This window comes from Gossypium arboreum, chromosome 6, assembly GCF_025698485.1.
Source record: "Gossypium arboreum isolate Shixiya-1 chromosome 6, ASM2569848v2, whole genome shotgun sequence".
In the NCBI taxonomy this organism is placed as follows: domain Eukaryota; kingdom Viridiplantae; phylum Streptophyta; class Magnoliopsida; order Malvales; family Malvaceae; genus Gossypium; species Gossypium arboreum.
Genome location: NC_069075.1, coordinates 21,262,137 through 21,273,291, shown reverse-complemented (window position 1 = coordinate 21,273,291; position 11,155 = coordinate 21,262,137). Strand labels below are relative to the sequence as shown.

At 32.5% G+C, this 11,155-nt stretch overlaps 1 non-coding gene across 1 annotated transcript; it reads left to right on the top strand.

The window, feature by feature from the left end:
* Nucleotides 1-1,577: 1,577 nt before the first annotated feature.
* LOC128294565 (small nucleolar RNA R71) lies at nucleotides 1,578-1,684 on the top strand. The gene has a single exon (XR_008284875.1). It is a non-coding gene; the product is annotated as a small nucleolar RNA R71 (small nucleolar RNA).
* The last annotated feature ends 9,471 nt before the right edge of the window (nucleotides 1,685-11,155 follow it).

Genomic DNA, 11,155 nt, shown 5'->3' with positions numbered 1-11,155 from the left:
CAATATGCTTGTAGCGCAACTTCCTTTTCATGGGGTGAAAATCCTCCCTTTCTTTATCAGACTCCGTGATCTCATTAATAAGGTGATAAATCAAAAATGAAAATAACGTTTTGTAATTAAAGATACAAATAATAAGAACAAAATTAAAGTAAAGGAATTAAAGAAAAGAAAGATTTTTTTTTACGCTCTTTCCAATTCTGCAACAATTTTGAGTTGCTAAGTCTCAAAGAGATTGAGTTGCTCCTACAACTGATCGAGTGAGTTGAGCATTAACAAGTTGTTGGAGATAGAAGATTTTGTTGAGGCAAATGTCTTGCAAACTTTTCTCCCACTATCATTTCTAGTAAACCAATGGCATGGCAATCTTCACTCTCATCAACACATTTCAAGGCATCGAAATTCACCCTCATAATTAGTTTGCCTTTCTGAACATCAATTAGCTAAGGACATGGTGGAGTTGGTCGTCCTTCAGGTTGCTGATATTGTTTTGCCGTCGCATTTTTGTTGGGAACATGATTTGATTTTGCCACAACATTTTTCTGCTGATCATTTTCAGGTGTTGTATGCTTTTCAATTGGTTCTGCAATCTTTTCATGATTAATTCTTGAGTTATCCTCTTCAGCCATGGCATTTTTAACAGTAATACAAGTTGCATTTGTTTTGGCGTTTTTCTAGTTGCTCTTTTCCTTTGTAGCTTGCTTCCCTACTGATTCTGAATTATTTTCATGTACAAAAGTTGAAATTCCTTCTTCAATAATGGTGTCATTCAAAACTCCTAAAAGCTTAGTACCACTTTGAAGTGTAATGGCTTTGCATTGTTCCTTCCCATGAGATTAAGAACTCTCAATGTCACATGGAAATTCTCCTTGCTGTCTGGAATTCAATGCAGTGGCACTTTGCCCTACTTGATTTTCCAAAGCTCTTAAAGATGCAGCCTGGCTCTAATTGATAGCATTATTCTTGGGAATATATTCTTCCAGTAAAGCTTCCATAGTTGAAGAACTTGAAGCTAAATTTTGCTGGGCATTTTACCGTGGCAAAGTTTGATTATACCCAGGTGATACACTTGCAGTATTCTGTCGAATGACATTACTGGTATTTCTCACCCCTTGATGAATCCAAATAAAATTAGGATGTTTTTCAACCCTGGATTGTATGTGTTGGAGTATAGGTTGTTATTATTGCGATTAAAATTCCCCATGTAATAAACTGAGGCTGGGTTCAATAGGCATTCATCAAAAACATGATCTTCTCCATGGTAAACACATGCTAACTTTGCTGCTTTCATTTTCGGCACTATAGATAGCCTTTTCAGTGTTTTAATCATATTTGTTAAAGATGATACCTGAGTTGTTAGAGATGTAATTGCATGAAGATCCATTGCTCCTGCAACTCTTCTGCCAATTCCAACTTTGGTAGTGGGGTATTGATAATCGTTATTTGCTATCCTTTCCAAAATTTCATATGCCTTGTTGTATGATCTATTGAGTAAAGTCCTATTGGAAAATTTGTCAACAATCATTCTTGTGTGAGCATTCAATCCATTGTAAAACATTTCTACTTGCATCCAATGCAGGAAACCATGAATCGAGCATTTTCTCAGTTGCTCATTGAATCATTCCCATGCATCATATAATGTGTCATCCTCTGATTGTTTACACGATGTAATGTCATTCCTCAACTTGGAAATCATGTTAGGAGGATTATATCTTAGCGGAAACCTCTGAAATAGTTCATTCCATGATGCCACCATACTTGACGACAATGCATTTAACCATGCTCTAGCACGATCTCGTAATGAGCAAAGGAATGACTTCAGTCGTAGGGCATCTTCTAGAACACCTTGCTACCTAAATTAATCGTAAACTTTCAAAAAAAGTCATTAGTGGAGTTGTGGATCTTTCGTATGTAATTCACTGAACTACCCTACAGTTTGCAACATTTGAAACATCATTGGCTTTAATTCAAACTGTTCAGCTAGAATGTGTGGCCTAACAATTGCTGGATTCAGATCATCTAAGATTGAAACTACATGTTCTCTAATGGGTCTATCTCTCTCATCTACAATTCGAGGAATATTAGCATCCCTTCCATTCTGAGGTACTGGATCTTTTCTACCTAAATCATTTCTAATTCTTGCCATATCTCACAACTCTTTTCTCCTTCACTTTAAGGTTCTCTCAATCTCTGGATCAAAATAGTACTCTGTATTCTCTAGAATATTTCTATGCATGCACTAGCATAGACCTAAAAAAGAAAAATGAAAACAATTAATTAAACTAAACTAACAAAAATTAAATAGATAACAACAAACCAATTTTCACTAATGTTTCGATTCGGGGCAACGGCACCAAAAACTTGTTGCATGTAAATATAATGCAATTGTGCAAGTGTACATGCTGATTCAAGTAATATAATAATGAGTAAGTATCGTCTCCACAGGGATCAAAAATTGATTACAATAGGTAAAGTTTTACTGTAGAGTTAACTAATTAAACTATGCAAAAGAAACATAGTATAAATTGATGAAGGAAATTAATGAATGAACTAATAATATCAATTATAACTGAAAAATGACAAAGCAATCAAAATGTCATGGAAATTCAGAAAGAATAAGTAGAGAGTATTTCTGCTATTGAATGATAAAGGTTGGAATTACTCAGGGAATATTTCCATAACATGATAGTTCCATGGCAAAATTTTGACTAACTATTACCTATAGAATTACTACTGCAGTCTACTTCTTTCGAAAGTTAGATTGTAGTTATTATCCCGAGTTTGTATATTTCTACAAGACTCACGAATGATAACCACACTAACGTTCTTCATTTATACGGATCACAACTTCTATGTCTAAAGTGCTGCAATTATTCTTTTGAATATTCGCCTGTATCAACCGATTAAGAATCTAATGTATTTAATCCTTTTAGATTCAAATCCATCTAATAAGATAGCATATAGTCAAATATGTCTAGAGCTTGCTTTCATGCATTCAAAATAAGCATAAATCAAATGAAACAATAATTTTATTCAAAATTATATCATGGGCATTACATATAATTCAAAATTCACCCAAATAATTCCAACCCAAAGGTAATTAGCTCATGGGTTGGGCAATGAAATCCAAAATTAAATCATTCATCAATGTTCTTCAAGTTTTACAAATCACAGAAATGAAATCCAAGAAAAATAGAACAAAGCCAAAACTGCAGGAAGTTTTCGTTACACTCTTGCTTCTTCTCAAGATTTTACGCAAAACCTAGGGCAGATTTGTCTTCCCCTTCTTCGCGATTGTGATTTCCTCTTTTTAGCTACTACCCTTTTATTCTCTTCTAAATTTTCCATGCAATTTCTCCATAGGATTCTGTTGCAGAGAGAGGAGCCATTCTCTTTTGTTTATTTTCTCCTTACAATCGATGTTTCCGTCTTCTATTTTCTTTCCTTCTTTTATAGGGTAGATATGTCCCTCTCAGCACACATATTTTGCTCCTCTTTTTTTGGGTGATTTATCGGGTACACGTACAGCAGGCTGAGAATGCTTTGTGGATTGAGTGTTGCATCATCTTCCTGGAATTGCCATGACATTTCTGTTGGCAATCTGTCCCACCATTTGCCATGACAATGTTTCACCTCATTCGTTCTCTTTTCCACTTCTTGCCTGTTTCATCTGACCTACAGCTACTGCCAAAGACTACCAAACCTCTTTTCAACAATTAAAAGTAACATAAATTTACTGTTAAAACACAATCCAAGCTTTAGTATGTAATGCTCTAGTAATAAGTCTAAAATACAAACATATTTTCTTAATTTCAAGCCAATACTTCTGTAATAGCCCAAATTTGACCGGGCTGAAAATAGAATAAAAGAATTAAATAAATAAGTATTTTTTTATTTAAAATGTCCATTTAAAAGTCCAATTACAAAGCCCAAGTGTTTTTGGTTCAATCTGAAGCACTACCGTGTACCCGATTACACCCAAATACAATCTAAACCCAATACCTACAGACCTAATACCCTAACCCAATTACAAGGTGGCCCAGTTGGCCCAAATTTTTTTAAGGCAGGGAACCCTAGGGTTTCTGCCTTTTCCCTCAGCGCCGTAACAGGATCCAGAAGCTGCGCCATGTCATCAGGGTCGTTCCAACTCCCGAAGCAAGAGCCATCAATGGCCCTGTCCCCTCACGTCACCCCAGCTGGCCCTAATCAATGAGCTGTCCAGAAACACTCACCACCGTCGGTGCACCGTAATACTAGGCCTCACGTTATACCTCGGTACCTCCTTTGACGCCGAGATCTCCGCAAAAGAGGCTGTCTTATGGTCATCGGTGCACAAATGGGCATCTGTCGAGATTCGAATCCATGACAGCAAGCCCAGCCACCGAGATCTTCGCGAGTTACCTGCAAGAGAAGGAAACAAACAGCAGATACACGAAAAAGCAGAGCAGGAAATGGCAAGAAAATCAGAGCATATCAGTCAAAGAAACAGAAGACAGGAAATGGAAAGAAATCGTAGATTTCTTTCCTAGAATATGTAAGGGACTAAGGCTATAAAGCCTTCCCTTTCACTTGTAAAAGGGGAGAGAGGCTTGTACGCACACATAGATATACAGAGAGAAAACAAGAAGCATAGATAGACAAATATACACAGAAAACGTCATAAATTTTTTTGTATTCAATCAAAAGGCAGAGAAATAAAGTAGATCTTTTTGAAAGGGTAATAGATCGTCTCTTTTATTTTGTTTTCGGTTTTACTGGTTTACTTCTTTTGCATGCATAACATATTTAAGTTTTTTTTTTTAAATACAAAGGAAAGAAATAAAGAAAAGGAGAACAGTACCTTCTGTTTCACCTCGAAAAGACGAACCTTTTAGGTCCCGACCGCCATACAAGGCGGAGTCGGTGACGGCGCGTGAGGGGAAACACGGTGGTCCGATGAACGGAGGACCACTGGCTAAGGGCCAGAGCTCAGGAGAGCCAGGAAGGCTCAGAGAGAATTCTCAGATTTTTTTAAAAAAAAAAGAGGGACCGAAATGATTTTTTTGGCCTAATATCGGGCTTATATAGCCCTTTCAAAACGGTACCGTTCTAGAACAAGGGAAAATTTCCCGACGAGTCCGTAAGATTTTAATGGGCATTTCAATTAAGTCCCAATCCGTTTCTTTTGTTATCAAATTAACCACTGTTTTTTATTTACATTTAATTTTAGTCCCTTTATCCCTTTTAAAATTATTTATAACTTATTTATTTTAAATTGTATATATAATATTTTATTTTAATATATATATATGTATTATATATTTTATATTATTACTTACTTATATTTTATTATATTATATTACTTCATATTTTTCTATTATCATATTAATATATATTTTAACATATATCATTACTTATTATTTATTATATTATATTTTTATCACATAATATTTTTATATTATTATATTATTTTACATTTTAACAATATATTATTTCATATTATTATTATCTATTATATAAATTTTTAGGTATATTATTATTCACATTATTATTTTCATATTAAATTGATATTAAATATTTTATTAATTATTTCTTTTATATTTTTAAAAACCTATGTATATTTTTATCCAAAACTATAAAATTAGTATTTTATATATTATTATACTATTTCAAAATTCATTATTAATTACTATGTTTCCATGTATTATTAAATATGTTTATTATTTTATATTTTACATAGTACAATATCATAGTATTTATATTTTATTATTTTATTATAATCTTAAAACTAAAGTTATTATGTATACTATATTAGCATTACATTGCCAAAATTTGATTTTAATTCACACATTTTTAAAAAATTACTCACTTTATTCATATTTTAATATATATACACAACCCTTTTTTATATATTATGTCAATATATTAAATGTTGGTCTCATAATTAAATGTTGAGTGTTTGGCATATTATTATGTGTCAAATTGTATATCATGCATCATTTTTATTAATATGTTTAAATATAGGTTGAATTACATGTTTATGTGTTTTACCTATTCTTCTTAAATATATATATATATTGTTTTTTTTATATTTTACTTATTTAAAATTTTCCATGTTTTATTTCTTATATATATATGTTAGTTAATGTATGATATTTATGCTATTGTTCTTTTATTTACCTATTATTATAACATGTTATCTCGTATATGCTCCTTCATGCATCGATTTTAAAAACAAGACTCTAAAGTTTTCGAAAAATAAAGGCAATGCTTGGTGTTTGGAAGTTTCGAGAAAAGTAGTGCCCTAATTTACTGGGTTGCAACTTTCCTCGTTGAGTTCAAATAATCAAGCACCCTTCTAAGTTTTTAAGGTTTTCAAAATGCAAGCAACTGTCTTGGAATTTCAAAGCGTTGTATCCTAACTTACTGGATATGACGTTTCGTTGTTTCGAGATAGGGATTTCCAAAAGGACTAACTTAGTGTCAAATGTCTTTAAAATATTGTGTCCTAACTTATTGGATGTAATATTTTGTTTCATTTGATACAAGTGAACCTTAATTTTCAAAGTCAAAAATATTTAAAAAAGGATTGCATCTTAAATTTTTTTTAAATTTCCGACATTAAAGACATTTTGATAATCAATTAGGTACCAATTTTTGGGCGTTACGAGGGTGCTAATCCTTCCTCGTACGTAACCGGCTTCCGAACCCGTTTTCTGATTTCGTAGACCGAAACTAATGATTTTTAAACTAAATGTTTTAAAAGGTAATCTAATCACACCTAAAAAGATTGATGGGGACTCCTGTTTTCGTTTTTTAAAGTTGAACCCCGTTTTATTTCAAACTCGATTTAAAAAAATGGTCTCGACAGCTTCAATTTAAAAGCCTAAGATATAACTCTTTTCAAGAATTATCAACTTGGTAATACAACAACCACTACTTAATGGAATGGAGGAATATCTTTAAGACTCATTTGTTAACCCCTAACCTTTCTTCAACTTAGAAACTCGTATGGGTCCTATCTCCTCCAAGTACTCTTATAGATCTATGCTTTCTTAACAAAGAGTTTTTTAAACCCTAACTTGTCAAGGAGAAATTGCTAGTGACATCCATCATCTCAGTCTTGGCATGATGAAAAACCATTCCCTTCCCCTCCAAACAGTAATGTTTGAAGAGTGAAAAATGGTCTTCTTATCCTATTCAACATATTTATTTATATAACCTATAGCTTTGTTGACACCTAACAAGTGTCCCTTTTTTACTGAATTGTCTTATCAAGGTCTTCAACTCCCGAGAACTTAATTGAGTGCTTTCCCTTTCTTTATAACTAAGTTGGTTTACATCTAGTTAATACCTAACCAACTTACCTTATAGCTTAACCGACACAGAACCATATTTTTTGGGTATACTATACCGTTGTCGTAAGCTGGTTCCTTAGAAGACATTTCACTTAGCCACTAGTCTTACTAATTCTATCATAGAAACTTGATATAGAACCCTTATCCTCTTATGTTCATATTATTGTTCGCTCATTCTATATGCTAAGAGGGCTTTAGGGCGAATACTACTTCAACAAAAATTTTCTTTTTATCTATGTGTTAGTCCTTATGTTTTACAACACCGAGGCGTCATAGTCGTGCTCAAGAAATTCTAATCTTACGTAAACTACTAATACCATACATGATCAAAACTTATCCTATCCATCATATTTCCTTAATTAGTATCTGGACACTAAGGCTTCACTGAGCGGGGTGCTCTATGTTAGGTTTTAAATTGATAGATTTTAAGCTTAAAAGTGAAAATGTACTAAATCATGAAATTTATTTATAGTTTGTTCCAATAAGTACTAAAGTGTATTAATTCCAAAATTTTTGGTAGAAATGAAAAATAGAAGGCCTTAAGAGGACAATAGTGAAGACGGATTGAAAACATGAGTTCTGGATTAATAGTTATATTAGTCCCAGTTTTAGGGACTAAAATGAATAAAATGCAAATGTTACCTAAAATTGCAATTAAATGCAAAATTTCTTGTGTAGTGATGAACTATTATGTTTGTGTTAATCCATAGCTAACATCAACCCAAATTTCTTAAAAAAGAAAGGAAAAGACAAAGCTTTCGATGAATAGCTTGGAGTTTACTGTTTTTACTTCTATAACTCAAACATTTTTAATTGTTGCATTCATGAAATGTGTTGCATAGTAATAATATAAGGTGAGCTGTAAATGATCAAACGTGTTGAATTGATCAATTTGAATTAGTTTTTTGTGATAATGACTATATTAAATAAATTTGAAAATATGATATATTGTTAGAATTATGCAATTTACTTCAGTTTGTGTGGAGTTATTTTGTCACATATGAGAATTGATGATTGGTTGATGAAATTATGTTGCAGAATTGAGAAATTGATTATTATAAATCAAAATAAGAATGGATAGTGCATATTGGGTTATGGATTCAGAAATGTAAAACTAGAATGTATAATCAAGTTGTATATTTTGACATGCAAATAGTCGTATTAATTTGCATTTGAACTGTCCCATCCCAAAAATTGGGGGTTAGTAGAATCAGGATTATTAGTTGATAGAGAGTGGTCATGCCTTAATTTTTGAGATTAGCTGTGCATTTTTTTGGAAATAGAGAAGGTTTTGGTTTGTTGGTTAAGTGTTAGTGAAATGTTCATTGAAACCCAAGTTCAAATCCCTTTTCTCGCACCATTTTTTTTTATTTTGAAAATTTTGCATCGAACCATAGTATGTGACATGCCTTGTTTTTTAAATAAATATTGCAAAATCATTTCAAGAATGAGGAAATATCCCAATGGTTAAAATAAATATGAAAAAGCATGGAAATTAGATTAAGGTTCCAAATTTGATTCTTTTCCCTTGTAAAATAGCTTAATTTTTCCTGAAATTTTCCCTTCTCCTTATTTTGTGCCACCCAGACCTTGAAACCTAGGTATAAATGCAACTTTTTCTTATATATTTTAGCCTTTAAGTCAATTTTTTCCTACCCTAGTCGTTCACCCTGTTTCTCTCCTCTTTTCTCTTCAATTTTCTTTCTTTCTTCCCTTCTATGCCGCTGCTTAAGCCACCAAGATTCACCATCAATTTCTCTTCATTTTGCAATGGGTTCTTGCCCATTTTTTTTCTCTTCTTGCTATAATTTTATCATAAAATTCCCATTCTTAAATTTAAAATTTTAGCACTCAATATCGGCCTCCATTGATGCCTTAAAAGAACTCCATTGCCACCCCTATCTTCTTGCTTGAGTAAGTGTCAATTAAAGTTTGACATTGTTCCCTAATTTCTGCTACATTGCAAATGAACCATATTTGAAAAAAAAAAACAAATTGATAAGGCAACTAGAATTCCAAAATGATATGAATAATGGGTTTTTTTTCCACTCTATTCGTTAACATCAAGTTTTTACAAGGTAAAGCGACGAACAAATGATTCAACACTGTCAATAATAAAATGAATCTTAAGTATAGATGACCTAATAAATGAATTTTTTTAAACTACCTCAAAGCACAACTAAAATGTTTCCTCTAAAATGAGTTCATTTAAGGTCTTCAAAAGTAACATAAGTTTGCTTAGCCATTTCGGTGGGTAATGTAGCTTTCTCAATCTAGCTATAACTTCTAGGTCGAGTTAGGAAGGTTACATGAACTTTCATTTGTTCATTCATACATTACATTATTTATATTATGTTCTCTAAAGTTCAGATATAAAAATACCACTAAGTTATACTCAGTGTATAGTTTTGTTTTTCGTGCACAGGTTAGGTACTTTTTTATTTGATCATCAACTTCAACATCCAATGGTAATCTCGAACTGAAGTGTTGGTGATATTTTTATTTTGTCATGGCATATACCTAAGGTGTCATTGTTTAAACAATGTTTATCCTAGATTTTTAGAATTTTTGGGATTAAGTATATAAATTTATATGTATGTGTTGAAAATGGCCATGTTAATATTATCTTGTTGAAGTAGTTTGACATATATGATTAATGGTCTAATTGGTGAGAAGATAATATGCTAAGTGATGTGCTTGGTTGATACATGGTGATGAAAGTTATGGATAGTATGCTTCTGTTGAAATTCTGACGAATGGTAAGTTTTGCTACATGTTTTTGTGGTTGAAGTTGAGTTATTCAATATGTCTTAAAAAGTTAAATGATGTATGTTGGGTTGAACATGTTGATGTGCCATTGAAGGCATATTGTTATGGTTTGAATGTGATATTTTGGTTGATTTTGAATTGTTGATTGAGGTGACAATTATGGCATATTGATTAGGCACTTAGGTGGTTATTATAAGTGTTTTTTTTATGATTTTGATGTTTTTGAATTGGTTGAAGTATGGTGCAATGTTGTCTTGTGGCATAAGAGAACTAGGGGTAGAAATTTTGTATTGAAAAGTTTCTTTGTGTACAGCTGCCTGACACACGGTCATGTGCCATACACGGGCATATGGACGACTGTGTGGTCTGTAGGTTTTGGATTATATTTGGTGCACACGGCCACAATTTGTTACACGGCCAAACGACAAGGTCATGTGTCATATTTTTGAATATTTGCACTTTTGACTCTCATGGCATCAGTGACCTACACAATTGTTTGCATAGTCGTGTGACTCTACCCATACAAGGCATCAGGCTATTACACGGCTTGCCCACATGACCATGTGTCCCATCCCACACGGCCTTAGCCTTCCACTTGGTCAAGGGACACGGCAGTGTAACCCCTGTTTACAGATTTTTCCTATATTATTATTTTTTAAAAATTAATCCCTATTTGATGCTGGGTTGGTTTTAAGCTTTCGTAAGTTCGATATAAACCCAAAATTGATTGATTTACATCTTATACTTGATCATATGTGATGTAATGATATGTAATTAAGATTTGAAATAAAAAAATTGCATGACATGTGTTAGAATTTTCAAAGGAAATAAAATAGGAACTATTAGTGTTAGTAAAGAAGGTAGTTGGATAACGGAAGAAATAAAAAAGACTCGTGTATGCATAGAAACAAAATTGAGGTATTGACTAAATTTTAATGAAGTGAAAAGTGAAGAGACCAAAGTAGAATTAAGTAGAAGGTGAAGGGTTAATATGTAAATTTAGAAAAGTTGAAGAACCAAAATTAAAAATATTCTAAAGGAGGAAAATATCA